At 38.4% G+C, this 21,151-nt stretch overlaps 1 long non-coding RNA gene across 2 annotated transcripts in view; it reads right to left on the reverse strand.

The window, feature by feature from the left end:
* The window catches only part of LOC122557928 (uncharacterized), a 151,998-nt gene extending 136,668 nt beyond the window's left edge, over nt 1–15,330 (reverse strand). For both annotated transcript variants that reach the window (XR_015760204.1, XR_006313980.2), the window contains exon 1: nt 14,943–15,330. This is a non-coding gene — a long non-coding RNA (uncharacterized LOC122557928). The remainder of the gene's footprint in view (nt 1–14,942) is intronic.
* Nucleotides 15,331–21,151: the final 5,821 nt, after the last annotated feature.

Raw genomic sequence — 21,151 nt, forward strand, 5'->3', positions numbered from 1 at the left:
ATCAATGTAAACACCCACTTTATAAATCTAATCAATGTAAACACCCACTTTACAAATCTGATCAATGTAAACACCCACTTTATAAATCTAATCAATGTAAACAACCACTTTACAAATCCGATCAATGTAAACACCCACTTTATAAATCTAATCAATGTAAACACCCACTTTACAAATCTGATCAATGTAAACACCCACTTTATAAATCTGATCAATGTAAACACCCACTTTATAAATCTAATCAATGTAAACACCCACTTTACAAATCTGATCAATGTAAACACCCACTTTATAAATCTAATCAATGTAAACACCCACTTTACAAATCTGATCAATGTAAACACCCACTTTATAAATCTAATCAATGTAAACACCCACTTTACAAATCTGATCAATGTAAACACCCACTTTATAAATCTAATCAATGTAAACACCCACTTTACAAATCTGATCAATGTAAACACCCACTTTATAAATCTAATCAATGTAAACACCCACTTTACAAATCTAATCAATGTAAACACCCACTTTACAAATCTGATCAATGTAAACACCCACTTTATAAATCTAATCAATGTAAACACCCACGTTACAAATCTAATCAATGTAAACACCCACTTTATAAATCTGATCAATGTAAACACCCACTTTACAAATCTGATCAATGTAAACACCCACTTTATAAATCTAATCAGTGAAAACACCCTCTTTATAAATCTAATCAATGTAATCACCCTCTTTACAAATCTGATCAATGTAAACACCCTCTTTACAAATCTGATCAATGTAAACACCCACTTTATAAATCTAATCAATGTAAACACCCACTTTACAAATCTGATCAATGTAAACACCCACTTTATAAATCTAATCAGTGAAAACACCCTCTTTACAAATCTAATCAATGTAAACACCCTCTTTACAAATCTGATCAATGTAATCACCCCCATTACAAATCTAATCAATGTAAACACCCCCTTTACAAATCTAATCAATGTAAACACCCACTTTACAAATCTAATCAATGTAAACACCCACTTTACAAATCTGATCAATGTAAACACCCACTTTATAAATCTAATCAATGTAAACACCCACTTTACAAATCTGATCAATGTAAACACCCACTTTATAAATCTAATCAGTGAAAACACCCACTTTACAAATCTGATCAATGTAAACACCCACTTTATAAATCTAATCAATGTAAACACCCACTTTACAAATCTGATCAATGTAAACACCCTCTTTACAAATCTGATCAATGTAAACACCTACTTTATAAATCTAATCAGTGAAAACACCCTCTTTACAAATCTGATCAATGTAAACACCCACTTTAAAAATCTAATCAATGTAAACACCCACTTTACAAATCTGATCAATGTAAACACCCACTTTATAAATCTAATCAGTGAAAACACCCTCTTTACAAATCTAATCAATGTAAACACCCTCTTTACAAATCTGATCAATGTAAACACCCACTTTATAAATCTAATCAGTGAAAACACCCTCTTTACAAATCTGATCAATGTAATCACCCCCATTACAAATCTAATCAATGTAAACACCCCCTTTACAAATCTGATCAATGTAAACACCCACTTTACAAATCTAATCAATGTAAACACCCTCCTTACAAATCTGATCAATGTAAACACCCACTTTATAAATCTAATCAGTGAAAACACCCACTTTACAAATCTGATCAATGTAAACACCCACTTTATAAATCTAATCAATGTAAGCACCCACTTTACAAATCTGATCAATGTAAACACCCACTTTATAAATCTAATCAATGTAAACACCCACGTTACAAATCTGATCAATGTAAACACCCACTTTATAAATCTAATCAGTGAAAACACCCTCTTTACAAATCTGATCAATGTAAACACCCACTTTATAAATCTAATCAATGTAAACACCCACTTTATAAATCTAATCAATGTAAACACACACTTTACAAATCTGATCAATGTAAACACCCACTTTATAAATCTAATCAGTGAAAACACCCACTTTACAAATCTGATCAATGTAAACACCCACTTTATAAATCTAATCAATGTAAACACCCACGTTACAAATCTGATCAATGTAAACACCCACTTTATAAATCTAATCAGTGAAAACACCCTCTTTACAAATCTGATCAATGTAAACACCCACTTTAAAAATCTAATCAATGTAAACACCCACTTTACAAATCTGATCAATGTAAACACCCACTTTATAAATCTAATCAGTGAAAACACCCTCTTTACAAATCTGATCAATGTAAACACCCACTTTACAAATCTAATCAATGTAAACACCCACGTTACAAATCTGATCAATGTAAACACCCACTTTATAAATCTAATCAATGTAAACACCCACTTTACAAATCTAATCAATGTAAACACCCACGTTACAAATCTGATCAATGTAAACACCCACTTTATAAATCTAATCAATGTAAACACCCACTTTACAAATCTGATCAATGTAAACACCCACTTTACAAATCTAATCAATGTAAACACCCACGTTACAAATCTGATCAATGTAAACACCCACTTTATAAATCTAATCAATGTAAACACCCACTTTACAAATCTGATCAATGTAAACACCCACTTTATAAATCTAATCAATGTAAACACCCTCTTTACAAATCTGATCAATGTAAACACCCACTTTATAAATCTAATCAATGTAGACACCCTCTTTACAAATCTAATCAATGTAAACACCCACTTTAAAAATTTGATCAATGTAAACACCCACTTTACAAATCTGATCAATGTAAACACCCACTTTATAAATCTAATCAATGTAAACACCCACTTTACAAATCTGATCAATGTAAACACCCTCTTTACAAATCTGATCAATGTAAGCACCCACTTTACAAATCTGATCAATGTAAACACCCACTTTATAAATCTAATCAATGTAAACACCCACTTTACAAATCTGATCAATGTAAACACCCACTTTACAAATCTAATCAATGTAAACAACCACTTTATAAATCTAATCAATGTAAACACCCACTTTACAAATCTGATCAATGTAAACACCCACTTTATAAATCTAATCAATGTAAACAACCACTTTATAAATCTAATCAATGTAAACACCCACTTTACAAATCTGATCAATGTAAACACCCACTTTGTAAATCTAATCAATGTAAACACCCACTTTATAAATCTAATCAGTGAAAACACCCTCTTTACAAATCTGATCAATGTAAACATCCACTTTACAAATCTAATCAATGTAAACACCCACGTTACAAATCTAATCAATGTAAACACCCACTTTACAAATCTGATCAATGTAAACACCCACTTTATAAATCTAATCAATGTAAACACCCACATTACAAATCTAATCAATGTAAGCACCCACTTTACAAATCTGATCAATGTAAACACCCACTTTACAAATCTGATCAATGTAAACACCCACTTTATAAATCTAATCAATGTAAACACCCACTTTACAAATCTGAATAATGTAAGCACCCACTTTACAAATCTGATCAATGTAAACACCCACTTTATAAATCTAATCAATGTAAACACCCACTTTACAAATCTGATCAATGTAAACACCCACTTTATAAATCTAATCAATGTAAGCACCCACTTTACAAATCTAATCAATGTAAGCACCCACTTTACAAATCTGATCAATGTAAGCACCCACTTTACAAATCTGATCAATGTAAACACCCACTTTATAAATCTAATCAATGTAAACACCCACTTTACAAATCTGATCAATGTAAACACCCACTTTATAAATCTGATCAATATAAACACCCACTTTACAAATCTGATCAATGTAAACACCCACTTTATAAATCTAATCAATGTAAACACCCACTTTACAAATCTGATCAATGTAAACACCCACTTTACAAATCTGATCAATGTAAACACCCACTTTATAAATCTAATCAATGTAAGCACCCACTTTACAAATCTGATCAATGTAAACACCCACTTTACAAATCTGATCAATGTAAACACCCACTTTATAAATCTAATCAATGTAAACAACCACTTTACAAATCTGATCAATGTAAACACCCACTTTACAAATCTGATCAATGTAAACACCCACTTTATAAATCTAATCAATGTAAACACCCACGTTACAAATCTAATCAATGTAAACACCCACTTTACAAATCTGATCAATGTAAACACCCACTTTATAAATCTAATCAATGTAAACACCCACGTTACAAATCTAATCAATGTAAGCACCCACTTTACAAATCTGATCAATTTAATCACCCACTTTATAAATCTAATCAATTTAAACACCCACGTTACAAATCTAATCAATGTAAGCACACACTTTACAAATCTGATCAATGTAAACACCCACTTTATAAATCTAATCAATGTAAACACCCACGTTACAAATCTAATCAGTGAAAACACCCTCTTTATAAATCTAATCAGTGAAAACACCCTCTTTACAAATCTAATCAATCTAAACACCCTCTTTATAAATCTAATCAATGTAAACACCCATTTTACAAATCTAATCAATGTAAACACCCTCTTTTCAAATCTGATCAATGTAAACACCCCCTTTACAAATCTAATCAACGTAAACACCCACTTTATAAATCTAATCAGTGAAAACACCCTCTTTACAAATCTAATCAATGTAAACACCCACTTTATAAATCTAATCAGTGAAAACACCCTCTTTTCAAATCTGATCAATGTAAACACCTTCTTTATAAATCTAATCAATGTAAACACCCTCTTTACAAATCTGATCAGTGTAAACACCCACTTTACAAATCTGATCAGTGAAAATACACACTTTACAATCTGATCAGTGTAAACACCCTCTTTACAAATCTGATCAATGTAAACACCCACTTTACAAATCTGATCAGTGAAAATACCCACTTTACGAATCTGCAGAAAGAATAAAATGTTTTGCATATGCTAATGGAGATCTGTATTTATCACATGCATAAGGCAGAATGTTCCTTGGCCTTAAATCATGTGGCTAATTGAGAGACAATTGGCAAAATATGGTACAGATAGAAAAAAATTAAATGTTCCATCTCAAGAGAAAAAGTCTGATCTTGTGCATAAAGTTCCAATAGTTACTTTAGAATCTTACTAGTGATTAGTGAGGGGTTTATTTTCACATTTTAACATCTCATTATTATCTAATTTCACTTTAGTTATATGCAGTTTGCTATTTTCCATGGTTGAAAACGAGACTGCGCGAGTTCACAATGTGAATGTTGGAGCGATTAACCGGTGCTGCAGCTCACTGGCATTTTCTGCAGGCCTCCATCTTGACCACCAACATTCTCAGGCACAATCCATTGGCAGTGACCATTCATACCCTCTGTTCATGGAGGTTGGTATTGGCAAAGCACGCACTTCACCACGACAACACTCCAACTCAAGAAGTTCAATACAATTGAGGACAAAGCAGCCCATTTGACTGGCATCACATCCACAAACAGCCATTCATTCCAGTGGTGACTAGAAGCATGTGTTCCATCTACAAGATACATTGTATCTTCCAAACCTTTGGCCACTACCATCCAGAAGGACAAGGACAGCAGATGGATGGGAACACCAGCACCTACAAGTTCCCTTCCAAGTCATTTGCCATCTTGACTTGGAAATATATTACCATTCCCTCACTGTCATTGTATCAAAATCCTGGAATTCCCTCCCTCACAGCTCTGTGGGTCAATCTACGCTATATGGACTACAGCAGGTCAACAAAGAATCACACAGGCAGCTTATCAAAGACAAATGCTGATGCAGCCAGAGGTGCCCACATCCCATGAACAAATTAAAGTGTGAAACAGCAGAGTTACAGTAAGCATGGAGTAACAGGGAGAAGTTGGTGGTCTTTATGGATCACAGAATGTTATTAACCTTCTTCAGGCATTGTTGGACATTCATCTGAACAGTGAACATGACTCTGATATGATTTCAATTTAAGCTTTATTGTCAGGTACACTCAAGTACGGGGATGCAAACATACAGTGAAAAGTGGACAATGTCGCCAAGCAAGACACCATCCTAGGTATGAAGGTACCTAGTTATACAAGTTGTTTTGGTACAATGTATGTTTCATCAACACAAATTGGTTTTAACATCATTGACAAACTGTGGATGTTATCTTGATAATGGGAACTTTCCACAGAATGGGTATAGTGATTTTCTATTAGCGATCTTCTACAATGCGATTTTCTATAGTGGTATTCCACAGAACGATTTTCTATAACAGTTTCCACATCATGATCTTCTACAGCGCGAGGTTGCAGAGGAACATAACTGTCACATTGTAGCAGAACGACCTGTACAAACTTAGGTACAAGTAGCAGCGTACAGAGTCAAACGTTAAAATTAAAGCACTGCCATTGATCTTAGTACAAACAGAAAAATAAAGAAAGAAAATAAAAAGTTAACATTACAGTCCTTTCTTAGAATTAGGTGGAAAAACAAAGGTAAAAGTTCACATGTCTTTCTGAGGTGCAGTCCCTGCAAGGGCTCAGTCTCCTCTGGTTTGGTCCACTCTCTGGGAAACCTTAGGCTTCCTGCTTTCAATGCAGCAGATGCTGGGGGACGTCCTTCACCGACACTTCGAGCTCCCTCAAACTACATTGGGCTCAGACCCAGAGAGACGCCATAACCTGGGCCGCCAAACGACGATACTAGAGGCCCACAGCCGCTGCCATGATCCCCACGATGTCATCGTTGCTGCTGCCTTGGTCTCCAGAACTACAGAAGGTAAGTCGAAAAAAATCTGAGGAGGAGGGAAAAGAAAGAAAAGGAATGTGGCCTACCGGTGCGGGTGTCACCATCTTGAATAGATGGCTCGCTCTCTCCTGCTGCTGCCTTAGAAGGCCTTAAAAAGAAGAGAGAAATAAAAAGCAAAAGGTAAAGAAGAACAAAGATAGCAGACGGAGGCAAGTGAGCGCATACACTGCACTGCTACTCTGACACTGCCATCTTGATTTGGTGGCAACTTTGGGCCAGGCTAGTAGGGTCTGGTGCTCTGGTCTCCTGCAGTAACCCAGAGGAAAGAGGACAGCCATCCAATTCACCACTCAACCTGGTTCCCGTGAGCAGGCTGGAGTGCCAACTTTCTTGTACTAGCCATCTCCTGGTCTTCACGCACTGAAACTATGAAGGAATGCTCCAGGCTGGCAGGATTTGATCGGGTTTGACAGCTGAGCATTAAGTATGACGCCAGCAGCATGGACGCCAGAAGGTCACAGCCTCGGCAACCACATCATCTTCTGAAAGGTAGTGCGAGAGTGAAGACATGGAGTGGAGACCTGGTGCATAGTTAATGAGGTGAGCACCTTCAAATCGCACAAGAAAACCAATTGGAGTTCACAAGGGGTGAACTGACACCTAGTCAAACTTTGGGAAAATTCAGCCCATCGTCAATAAGTGGTTGTTAGTAAGAACATAAACATACCAGCATGACTGCACATATAAACATATGTAGCTTGTAAGTCGGATGAAAATCTGTGCATCTTAATTTGCTCTTCAACCAGCAGTCAAAAAAGCTAACCTTCTTCTTTCCAATACAAGCTTTTATTTTCTCTACTTCCTTACCCAGTGCACTGAGCCAGCCCCAAAACTGATAAACACATGGACAACTCATAACACTCATTAAGTTTTGCTGCACAGAAGTGAATATGAACTGACATCAGATTCTAGTTACTCTACACTTAGAAATTCTTAGAAATAAATGTCAGCAGTGGGTCAGCTCAATTTCTTTGTCACCGCCTCTGGAATCTCAGCCATCACTTACACAATAATGCAAAGGCACTTTCCCCTCATTTAATTTTACGTTAATATCCTTAGTCAGTAATCGCCGAAGTGTGCAGGAGATTTGCCTAATGAAATACAGGAATGTGACCTATGACATCAATGTCTTCTACCACACCCAAAGTTTCAGCTGAAACTCCATGTCCTGAGAATACCAGCTTCTGCTTTGAAGGATTTTCCCTGGACATTCAATTTAATTATCTTTTTTTTAGCTTTTAACAACAGCTGCATAAACACCAATGCAAAAAGGAAGTATTTATTTTCCTACTTTTATCCCCCGCAATTAAGCTACTGCTTTTCTCTGCTGTGGTTTGTGTGGTTTAGAGAAAAATTCGCCCCCCCTGTTAGAAGCATCTTCGTTGTTAATTATGCAAACATGTTGAACACCACAGAATTAAAAAACGGATTTAGAACAAACGCTTGCAAACAGATTTATACTGTGCAGACAGTGCAGTAAATCATGGAAATAATAGTCTTGTTTTAAAAATACAGTCTTGTCAATTTTTAGGACCTACCATCTGTATGCTGTCTTTTGATTTCCAGCTGAATATGGTCATGAAAACTCGTCAATTCATAACAAGAGTTAAAATCACTTTATCCACAAAATGTTGTTTTGCACAGTTAGATCAGCAACATGATAGCCATTATTACCTCTTCGATTATAATTTGGGAATTTATTCTGTGAGTTATAATCTAGCAGCCAGCCTTGTGGAGTTTTTAATCCACTGCATTTCTAATTAATCATTAATTCGTCATTTCCACTACAATTGTCCCCAAGTCTAGAAATATGAATATTTCAGTAAACATTCTGTGCAATGTTTACAAATGTCCATTTCTGTAAATTAGTGCTTCCAGTATATTCACCAAGTGGAAATATTACTGTACAGGCTGTCGAGATTTTGCTGGGCATGGGCACTCAAATAAATGGACAGGGTTTATATCTTATGATTTGTCTATTAATTGCTGAACTGCAGTAGTTTTTAAAGTGGTGCTGCAAAGCTTATCATAAAATGAAAAAATATACCCTTGAAGCACAAACCAAATGAATTATTATTGGTTACATTTTGACTTTGGCTTGCCTTTCCTGGTATGACTGAATTTTCATAAGCAATAAGGGAAAGAGTATCCTGTTGATTGGCAGGCAAGTACCTATCCTTGAGAACAATAAGCAAAGAGAAAATGGACTACAGCCTTGATCTGAAGGTAAAATCTTCAGCCAAATTATTTCTTGGTTATGTGTCCCTTTGGCTCCTTTTACTTTAGGTCCTTCAGGGTAGTTGCTTTCCAATCATTTAAACCTTTTGTTTAGAGTCTTCCTACACACCATTCAATACCCCTTAATGTCTACTATTTTCTGTTGATGTAATTTCTAGCCTAATCAGTATCCTTGTAACAATCTGAAGAAACTTGCATCATGTAGAATAGAAAATCTGAGCAGTCCTAAACTGTACCAGCTCAACTTGACTTGAGAGGTTAAATGTACATGTTTAGATGTGATTGAGATAACAGGAAAATGGGAGAAAGTGAGGACTGCAGATGCTGGAGATCAGAGATGAAAAATGTCTTGCTGGAAAAGCGCAGCAGGTCAGGCAGCATTCAAGGAACAGGAGAATCGAGGTTTCGGGCATAAGCCCTTCATAACAGGAAAATGGTTCACTTTTTTCTTTTTAGCTTGTATTTTCTGTTCTTGTGTGTTTGGTGCTCTTGACAGTTTATCCATTCATTCAGCGTCCTTGGTCCTCCAGTAATATCCAGATACACTGTATTTTGACCAATTCATTGGAGTATGTTCTTTCAACTCTGATTGTTGCTAATCAGCACCATTGGCCATGGTAAATCAGTAGTTATAAGGTATGGGGTATTTCGATTCTGATCTGTTTTAGACCTAGACTTTGCGTCTAATAAGTTAAAAACTGCAATGATTCCTGTCTGACAGATTCTGGAAAATAAAATGGTACTTAATTAAATCATCTAATGCTTGTTCTTTTAATAAGTGCAACAGATGTTATAAACAAGTTTCAAATGGATTATAAGCATACTGGAGGAAATTATACACTGGTATGTGGCTTTTAATTGTAGATCATTGGACAAGCTTGCCAATTTATCCCCTCGCACTCGCTATTTAAACAGCTTTTTTTTCTCTCATTACTCTATGCACTTTCAGCTCAATTTTTGCTGCTTTTGCCAATTATAGAATACTATGTCAACATGAGAACTCAACAAATAGCATCATTGCCAATTTTTGTTAGTTTCAGAACATTATGCTCAGTTACCTTTACTGATCTGAGCAAATACGTGACACCACTATCTTTAGTTAAGTAATGACATTGAATCCATCCGTGGTGATATTAAGCTTGAATAATTCAGACTTAGCTTTCAAGCACTTTATTGGTTCAAGCTAACAGTCCACAACATTGATGTTAAACTGACACTTTGGCACATTAGTAAAAAATGGCTAAATCATTATGCTATATGAAATTTTATTTAGCCAGTTGTCAGGTCAGCCTCAATAGACAATATTGTGTTCTCCTTCAGTCCATTCAGTGCCTTACATGTTAACATATCACTAAAATTTAGCTTTAACTGGGGTCACTATACATCAGAGGAGCTACCCTATAAAAGTGATATTTCAGTGCACATCATTGTTTCAATTTTCCTCTTTGAATTACTGGTGACTGTTTCTGACCTCTTCCTTATTCATTTGCTTAATCCATTGCACAACCACAGACCTAGATTACCTGGTTTGACACAACTATATTTGTCCTGCAAATAATTATGGGTGGAATACCATTCAGAGGAATAAATGCAACCAATCTCTTGTGATATTGATTTGTAGAATGCATTAAACATAATTATTTGTGGTAACACAAATGATAAGAATAATGATAAGAAAATAAGAAAGAAACTGGAAGCATATGTTGCATGCTGGATAAGTAATAGCATTAGAAATTCACAAGAGTATCTCAAATGCAGGAGAGAGGCGAAGGCTGGAATAAGGAAGATTAAAAGTAAGCATGAGGAAAGGATGGCAGACCACGCTAAACCAAATAGTAACATGTTCTCCAAACATACTAACAGTAAAAGATTAATGCAGGATAGAGTGAGGTCCATAAGGAACAAGCAGGGAAGGCTATTCACTGAAACAAAGTGAGTATTCTGTTTCTGTCTTTACCAAATTAGAAAATGATGACAATGGCCTCATTGAAAATATAGGTGTTGAACAACTAAGCAGTTTAGTAATAGATAAAGAAGAGGTAATAGAAAGGCTGGCAGCACAGTAGCACAGTGGTTAGCACTGCTGCCTCACAGTGCCAGAGACTTGGGTTCAATTCCCGCTTCAGGCGACTGACTGTGTGGAGTTTGCACATTCTCCCCGTGTCTGCATGGGTTTCCTCCGCGTGCTCCAGTTTCCTCCCACAGTCCAAAACAAATGTGCAGGTTAGGTGAATTGGCCATGCTAAATTGCTCATAGTGTTAGGTGAAGGGGTAAATGTAGGGGAATGGGTCTGGGTGGATTGCGCTTCGGCGGGTCGGTGTGGACATGTTGGGCCGAAGGGCCTGTTTCCACACTGTAAGTAATCTAATCTCTCCAATTGGAGAGGTTGCCAGGTCTGGATTGGATGCAGCTCAGATTGGTGAGACAGGTAAGGGAGCAAATTGCAGAGCTGTTGGCAGAAGTCATCCAGGTGTCCCTGTACACAGGATTAGTCTCAGGGGACTGGAGGATTGCAAATGTGATGCTATTGTTGAAGAAAGAGATAAAGGATAATCCAGGAAAATAATGTGGGATAAGATAAATATTCACTTATAGAAAAAGAAGTTAATACCAGACAGTCAACATGTTAAGGACAGGTCATGTCTGACAAATCTAATTAAGCTGTGGAGGTGCCAGTGTTGGAATGGGATGAACAAGGTCAGAAGTCACACGACACAAGGTCATATCCAACAGGTCTAATTGAAATTACAAGCTTTCGGAGAGCTGCTCCTTTGAAAGGTGAAGTGAGCTTAAGTTCTTTGATGAGATAATAAAGGCAGTGGATGAGGGTAGTGCTGTGGATGTTATATATTTAGATTTTCAGAAAGCATTTGTTATGGCATCACAAGGCAAGTTTGTTAGAAAAAGTAGAAATGTTTGGGATTAATGAGTCTTCAGCAGCATGGATTAAGTGTTGGCTAAAAGATAGGAAACAGAGAGCAAGTATAGATGGGCATTTATCAGGCTGGAAATGAGTTGAAATTGATAGTCCCAGGGATCATTGTTGAGACAGTTGCTTTTTCAGATTTATATAAATAATTTAGAGCTGGGTATTGAGGGCAAGATCTCTAAATGTGCAGATGATGCTAAACTAGGGAAGATAGCAAATTGTAAGGATGTTGCTCAGTGACTTCAGAGAGACATTGACAGTTTGACCTAATAGCAAACACCTGCCAAATGAATTACAATGCCGGGAAATGTGAGGTAATGCATTTTGCTAGAGTAAACACTGAGAGACACTACAGACACAATGGTACAATTTTGAGAGGAATACAGGAGCAGAGGGACCTTGGGGTTCAAGTGCATAATTCTCTGAACGTGACCAGGCAACCTGAAACCGTTGTTAAGAAGGTTTATAGGATCCTTGGGTTTATAAGTAGAGTCATATAGTATGAAACCAAGGAAGTCATTGGTCAGACCACATTTGAAGTATTGTGTTTAGTTCTGGGTACATTATTTGAGGAAGGACATTAAAGCCCTGGAGAGAGTGCAAAAGAGATTTATTCAAATCATACCAGGAATGTGGGATTTTAGAAAAATTGAGCTCATACTCTTTGGAACGGAGAAGATTAAGAGGTATCTTATTGAGGTGTTCAAAACTATGAACAATTTTCCAAAGTGTGAAGCAGGATATACAAATTCTATTAGCTGGAATGTCAGTAATTAGGGGCCTCAGTTTTAAGATTGTCAGCAAGAGAGTACAAGTAAGATGAGGAGAAACTTCTTTACAGAGAATTGTTAGGATTTGGAATACACTGCTTCAGAGAGGTGGATTACATAGGAGTTTTCAACGAGAGCTGGATGTATATTTGAAAGTGATCAATTTAGAGGGCTACAGATATAGGGGTACGGAGAATAGGACTAGCTTTCGGGAGTTGATGCAGACACAATAGCCTTCTTCTGTATTGTAAAGTTTTATGATTTAATGATGGACTAGCAGGGTCTTTTGAGGTCTCAGTGACCTTTTCTTGCAAGCTTCTCAGATCTAGGTCAGGGACATATGCTCAGTTATAAGCCTTTCATCCTGTCATTTGATCTCAAGCAACCAAAGTAGGAAAAGTAGCCCTTCTTAACCCGGGTTCAATTCCCGCCTCAGGCGACTGACTGTGTGGAGTTTGCACATTCTCCTCGTGTCTGCGTGGGTTTCCTCCGGGTGCTCCGGTTTCCTCCCACAGTCCAAAGATGTGCAGGTTAGGTGAATTGGCCATACTAAATTGCCTGTAGTGTTAGGTAAGGGGTAAATGTAAATGTAGGGGTAGGGGTATGGGTGGATTGCGCTTCGGCGGGTCGGTGTGGACTTGTTGGGCCGAAGGGCCTGTTTCCACACTGTAATGTAATCTAATCTAATGTAATCTAATCTTAAGAAGGAAGTTTTAGTTCATGTCAGTGCTGTTGAACAGCAGATTTGGGCCAACTTACTTAGCCATACTTACAGAAGTAACAATTTTCAGGGCTAAATTTACATCTCCACCTGAATAAATCATGCACTTTTACCTTGTGTGTTACATAACGCACTACTCAATTTAATGGCCCTTCTAAGTCAAATTGCATTTGACTTTTAAGTCATAGAATCTAACGAAACAGAATGAGGCCATTTGACCCATAGGGCCTGCATTGGCTTTTTGAAAGAGCTACACAATTTGTTCCATTCCCGTGTGCCTTCCCTCTGGACTACAAGCAATGTTTTTCTTCAGTGAGCTGCCCCTTCAGTTTCTGTGGTTGAAATTCTACTGTAGTTGGCCTCAGGCAGAATCTTCATTTCAACATGAGGCAGAAACACAACCAGCTAAGGGTCAGCTGATATTCCTCTACAGCAACAAATGAATCGTAATATATAGTCTATTTTGGGTTTTATAAAATTGAATCATTTTCTTTACTGTGTACATCATCTTTACAAAGACATAAGTAAATCAACACTATAATGTCCTCTCAATAATAGTTACTTGCTTAACAGACTTTATTATAAAGCAGGGAATAGAGGCGCCAACTAGATTCTTATCTAGTAACACCCTGTTCCATCTACTTTTGGCAGTCTGGGTCCAAAATGTTTCATCAACGTCCTATTGACATGTTTTGTAACACCAGGTCAATGTGGATAAAAAAAATCTTCCTAGAAAGGTCATTTTTGTTTAACTTATCTCTAACAAGAAAGTAGTTAATCATTCTTTAATTAAGTCAGGATTTTTTAGCTGTGCTAAGGATAGAAATTATCCAGGGAATTCAGATGAATGTACGGTTTGTTCTTGGGAAGATATTGTACAATTTTTCCAACCCAATATGTGTTTTTAATCAGAATAATTGTTGGACAATTGTTACAATTAGCAGATTGACAGCAAAAAATCAGCTCTTTGGTGCAACTAATATCAACAACCTGCTACTAAATGGAATAACATCTATTTTTTGCGCAAATTCCAATGACACATGAAATTATTCTGCCATCACAAAGGGTAAGAGTGAATGTTCAAAGTTTCTATCTCTGTGCAGGTATCATCAATCTCTTCTTTGCCATAAACAATAGCACAAAGACAGATGTGGGATCAACATTTAGACTAGAGTGATCCCACTTGCGTAGTACGAGAGATAGAGTGGCCTATCGGAAGTTAAATTAGTCAACATTCTGAGGTGAATTTGAATCTGGAGGGTATGCAAGTTTTTAAACTTTGTGTGGGGAAGGACGACAAAGTGAAAGTCATCAAAGTAAGCATATTGAGAGAGTTGGTCCCAAGTCACGAACTTCAAAATTTAACAGGAGTGCATTAGGCTGCAAGCATGTAACCTCCTTGAGCGAGAGAGGTTAATTAATAGTTTATATTAATTGAACAGAGCAATGTTCAACTCACTTTCAGATTTTACAGCACATTGATGGGTTCTCCAGGCTTCTGGGGGCATCCTCGTAGCCTCAGAAGAGGTGGAGGTAGACTGCTCACATTCTTGCTCTGAATGGTGAGATACAATTGATCAAAGTCCACTGGGATTTCAAGTCTGTGAGGGCTTTGTTGAAGGCTGCTCCTACTATAGATACGCATGATGATGTAGTGTGGTTTTCTAGATGGTCACCCACTTAATATGTACCACAGAGAATTGGCTTCTTATTGATATAGATGTACTAAAATTTATTGCATGTAAACATGTATATCAATAGGGCATCCCAGACTAATGTACAAAGTCTGAGTAAAATGCTTATATACCTATATCGTTGAGTGTCCAACCTACTGCTTACTGACTGGCTGCTTGCTAACCAATTAACTATCTCAAAGAGGGTGCAGAATACTCTGAAAGAGGAGAGGGACCAGCAGGAGGTCATTGTACACATTGGAACGAATGACATAGGAAGAGAAAAGGATTGAATTCTCAGGGAAGAATATAGGAAATGAGGCAAGAATTTAAAAAGTGGGTCCTCAAGGGTAGTGATATCTGGATTATTCCCAATGCCACGAGCTGGTGAGGGTAAGAATAGGAGGGTACAGCAGATGAATGTATGGCTGAGGAGCTGGTGCATGGGAGAAGGTTTCACATTTTTGGATCATTGGAATGCCTTCTGGGTAGAAGTAATTATACAAGAAGGATGGATTATACTTGAATTGGAAGGGGACTGATATACTGGCTGGGAGATTTGTTAGAGCTGCTAGTAAAGGAGGGGGTGGGACCAAAGGAGATAGTGAGGACGATGATAAGTCTGACACTGGTACTATTGGGTAAAAGAGTAAGTCAAATAGTTTGAGCAGGCAGGAACAAAGTAGAGAACGAGGTAGGAATGATAAATTCAACTGCATTTATTTCAAGGCAAGAGGACTAACAGGAAAGGCAGATGAACTCAGGCCATGTTTAGGAACACAGGACTGGGATATCATAGCAATTACAGAGATGTGGCTCAGGGATGGACGGGACTGGCAGCTGAATGTTCCAGGGTTCAGATGGTATAGGAAGGATAGAAAGGGGGGAACAGGAGAGGGTGAGAGTGAAGTTTTTGATTAGGGATAACATTACAGAGGCAGTTAGGGAGTATATTACTGGGAATACATCCAGGGATATTATTTAGGTGGAACTGAGAAATAAGAAAGAGATGATCTCCTTATTGGGATTATACTATAGACACCCCAATAGTCAGCGGGAAATTGAGAAACAAATTTGTTAGGAGATCTCAAATATCTGCAAGAATAATGGGATGATTATGATTTTAACTTTCAAAACATTGACTGGAACTGCCATAGTGTTAAGGGTTTAGATGGAGAAGAATTTGTTAAGTGTGTACAAGAACATTTTCTGATTCAGTATATAGATGTACCTACTAGAGAAGGTGCAAAACATGTCCTACTCTTGGGAAATAAGGCATGGCTACTAACTGAGGAGTCAGTAGGGGAGTGCTTTGGGGCCAGTAACCCTAATTCTACTCGTTTTAGAGTAGTGATGGAAAAGGATGAACCGGATCTAAAAGTTAAAGTTCAAAATTGGCGGATGGTGATGGGGGCAGACAGGGTTGGGGGTGGACAGTGGACAGACAGGGGCTCGCATGCAGTGTGCTACTGCTTAGTCTCCTGAATGGGGAGCAGACTTCACAGAAAACTCTCTGCCCCAGAGGAAATCAATTAACCGAATAATCAATTATCCGAGCGAAATTGTGCCCACCCATCTCATTCGGATAATTGAGGTTCCTCTACAGATCACATCTACTGCTCTGCCCTCATCAATCCTTTGTTACTTCTTCAAAAAACTCAATCAAGCTTGTGAGACATGATTTATTTTGCACAAAGCCCATGTTGACTATCCCTGATCAGTTCTTGCCTTTCCAAATACATGTACATCCTGTCCCTCAGGATTCCCTCCAACAACTTGCCCACCACTGACATCAGGATCACCAGCCTATAGTTCCCTTGCTTGTCCTTACCACCTTTCTTAAACAGTGGCACCATGTTAGCCGACCTCCAGTCTTCCGGCACCTCACCTGCGACTATCGATGTTACAAATATCTCAGCAAGGGGCCCAGCAATCACATCTCTAGCTTCCCACAGAGTTCTAGGGTACACCTGATCAGCTCCTGGGGATTTATCGATTTTTATGCATTTTCAAGACATCCAGCACTTCCTCCTCTGTAATATGGCCATTTTTCAAGATGTCACCATCTATTTCCCTACATTTTATATTCTCCATGTCCTTCTCCTCAGCAAATACTAATGCAAAATATTCATTTAGTATCTCTTCCATCTCCCGTGGCTTCATACAAAGAACACCTTGCTGATCTTTGAGGGGCCCTATTCTCTCCCTAGTTACCCTTTTGTCCTTAATGTATTTTATAAACCCTTTGGATTCTCTTTAACCCTATTTGTCAAAGTTATCTCATGTTCCCTTTTGCCCTCCTGAAATTCCTCTTAATTATCCTCCTACTGCCTTTATACTCTTCTGAGGATTCACTTGATCTCTGCTGTCTCTACCTGACACATGCTTCCTTCTTTTTCTTAACCAACCTTCAATTTCTCTAGTCATCCAGAATTCTCTATACCTACCAGCCTTTCCTTTCACCCTTACAGGAATATACTGTCTCTGAATTCTGATTATCTGATTTCTGAAGGCTTCCCATTGTCCAACCATCCATTTATCTGTTAACGTCCGCCCCCAAACAGCTTTTGAAAGTTCTTGCCTCATACCGTCAAAATTAGCCTTCCTCCAATTTAAAACTTCAACTTTTAAATCTGGTCTATCCTTTTCCATCACTATTTTAAAACTAAAAGAATTATGGTTGTAGACCCAAAGTGCTCCCCCAGTGACACCTCAGTCACCTGCCCTGCATTATTTCCCAAGAATAAGTCAAGTTTTGCACCTTCTCTCGTACATACATCCACATACTGAATCAGAAAATTTACTTGTACACACTTAACAAATTCTTCTCCATCGAAACCCTTAACACTTTGGCAGTCCCCGTCTATGTTTGAAAAGTTAAAATTCCCGACCAAAACCACCCTATTATTCTTACAGATCACTGAAATCGCCTTGCAGATTTGTGTCTCAATTTCCCGCTAACTATTAGGGGTCTATAATACAATCCCATTAAGGTGATCATCCCTTTCTTATATCTCAGTTCCACCCAAATAACTTCCCAGGAATTATTTCTGGGAATATCCTCCCTCTGTACAGCTGTGATGCTATACCTTCACAAAAACGCCACGCCCCTCTATTGCCTCCCATTATATCCTTCCTGTAGCATTTGTATCCTGGAACATTAAGCTGCCAGTCCTACCCATCCCTGAGCCATGTTTCTGTAGTTGCTATGATATCCCAGTCCCATGTTCCTAACCATGCCCTGAGTTCATCTGCCTTCCCTGTTAGGCCCCTTGCATTGAAATAAATGCAGTTTAATTTATTAGCCCTACCTTGTCCCTGCCTTCCCTGACTGTTTGACTCACTTCTTTTCTCAATTGTACCAGTCTCAGATTGATCTTGTTCCTCACTATCTCCCTGGGTCCTACCATCACACCTCGCCACCCCACCCACCCCCACCCAACCTTACTCGTTTTAAGCCTCCCGAGCCGCTCTAGCAAATCTCCCTGCCAATATATTAGTCCCCTTCCAATTAGGTGCAGTCTGTCTTTCTTGTACTGGTCACTTCTATCCCAGAAGAGATTCCAATGATCCAAAAACGTGAATCCTTCTCCCATACACCAGCTCCTCAGCCATGCATTCAATTGCTCCATCCTCCTATTTCTGCCCTCATTAGCTCATAGCACCAGGAGTAATCCAGATATTGCTACTCCGTTTTAAATTCCTGCCTAACTCTCTATATTCTCCCTTCAGAATCTTATCCTTCTCCCTTCCTATGTCGTTGGTTCCAATATGTATAATGACCTCCTTCTGGGCCCTCTCCCCCTTGTGAACATTCTGCCCCCTCTCTGAGACATCCTTGATCCTGGCACTGGGGAAGTAACACGCCATTCCGAGTTTTCACGGCTGACCACAAAAGCGTTTGTCTGTGCCTCTGACTAGACAGTCTCCTAACACAATTGACCTCTTGGAACCCAATGTGCCCCTCATTGCATTAGAGCCAGTCTCAATACCAGAAACTTGGTTGTTCGTGCGACATTCCCCTGAGAATCCATCACCCCCTGCATTTTCCAAAACATCACACTTGTTTGAAATGGGGATAGCCACAGAAGACTCCTGTATTACCTGTCTAACTCTCTGACCTTTCGTGGAGTTAACCCATCTATGTGTCTGTATCCGCAACTTTTCTCCCTTCCTATAACTGCCATCCATCACACCCCCTTGCTTTTGTAAATTCCTCATTGCGTCTGACTGTCACTCCATCTGTTCCATTCGATCTGATAGGGTTCGCAACCAATGGCATTTATTACAGATATAATCTTCAGTAAAATGTAAAGTCTCCCTGAACTCCCACATCCAACAAGAAGCACATGTCACTCTACTAAGGGCGATATTTGCTTCTTCCAATCTACAGACCCAGAAAATAGTACCATCTTATTCCTCTACAAACACTACTCCAGGCCTGTTATATTAGATTAGATTATATGATATTAATACTTATGGATTACATTTTTAAGTTTAATCAAAAGACATATTTCAATAAAACAAATAATCAAGAAAGAACTCACTCTGCTCACTATTGTAATTTTACAGCAAGGCCACAATTAAAATATTCACTTATCTGTCTCTGTGCTGTGACCTCTCCCAAATAGGTTCCTCCAAGATCAGTTGTGAATTGCATTGTTTAGGATTTCCTCGACACATTCCGATATCCAGTAACACATGAATTCGACAGCAAATGCAGTAACAGCGCAGGTTCACTGCTGGGTCAGTTAGCAGTGTGGGTTTCCTTCTCTCTCTCTCTCTCCTGCACTGACCTGACCACATGCTGCCTGTTGTCTGTTGTCCTCCCCTTTAAAAGGGCCATTGTTTTGACTTTTCTTCTCCAAAGTTCCAAAACAATGCAACAGCATATAAAACAGTAATTGCTGCTCCAGGGAATTGGAGGTACCTCAAAAAAAGGAACAGCCTGTTACAGTCAGAAATTTTTCCTGTCCTTCATCTTGGATTAATCAGGAGAACAAAAAGGGGGCATGAGATAGTTTTGGCAATTAGGGTTAAGGAGAATCCAAAGGGATTCTACAAATATACTAAGGACAAAAGGGTAAATAGGGTGAGAATAGGGCCCCTCAAACATCAGCAAGACAGCTTATGTGTGGAATCACAGGAGATGGAAGAGGTACTAAATGAGTATTTTGCCTTAGTGTTTACTGTGCAGAAGCACATGGAAGGCACAGATTGTGGGGAAATAAGATAACAACATCTTGAAAAATGTCCATATTACAGAGGAGGAGGTGCTTGATGAGGGCAGAAAAGTAGACGTGACCTATATGGACTACAGTAAGGCATTTGACAAGGTTCCTCATGGTAGACTGGTTAGCAGGGTTAGATCACAAGGAGTAGAGTAACAACTAGCTGTTGGGATACAGGACTGGCTCAAAGGTAGAAGACATGGTGATTGTGGAGGATTGCCTTTCAGACTGGAGGCCTGTGAACAGTGGAGTGCCACAAGGATCATTACTGGGTCTACTGCTTTTTGTCATTTAAAAAACTGATTTACATGTGAACATAGGAGGTATGGTTAGTAAGTTTGCAGATGACATCAAAATTGGAGGCGTAGTGGACAGCGAAGAAGGTTACCTCAGATTACAACAGGATACTGATCAAGGGGTTAAAGAGTGGCAGATGGAGTTTAATTTAGATAAATGTGAGGTGTTGCATTTTGGGAAGGCAAATCGGAGCAGGACTTATACACTTAATGATAAGGTCCTGGGGAGTGTTGGTGAACAAAGAGATTGTGGAGTGCAGGTTCATTGTTCCTTGAAAGTGGACTCTCGGGTAGATAGGATAGTGAAGAAGGTGTTTTGTATGCTTTCCTTTATTGGTCAGAGTATTGAGTTTAGAAATTGGGAGGTCATGCTGCAGCTGTACAGGACATTGGTTAAGTCACTATTGGAATACTGCGTGCAATTCTAGTCTCCTTCCTATCAGAAGGATGTTGCTAAAAGGAAGGATC

Source organism: Chiloscyllium plagiosum, unplaced genomic scaffold (genome assembly GCF_037043375.1).
Source record: "Chiloscyllium plagiosum isolate Xiang-an unplaced genomic scaffold, Cpla_swu_hap1 HiC_scaffold_18, whole genome shotgun sequence".
Taxonomy (NCBI): Eukaryota; Metazoa; Chordata; class Chondrichthyes; order Orectolobiformes; family Hemiscylliidae; genus Chiloscyllium; species Chiloscyllium plagiosum.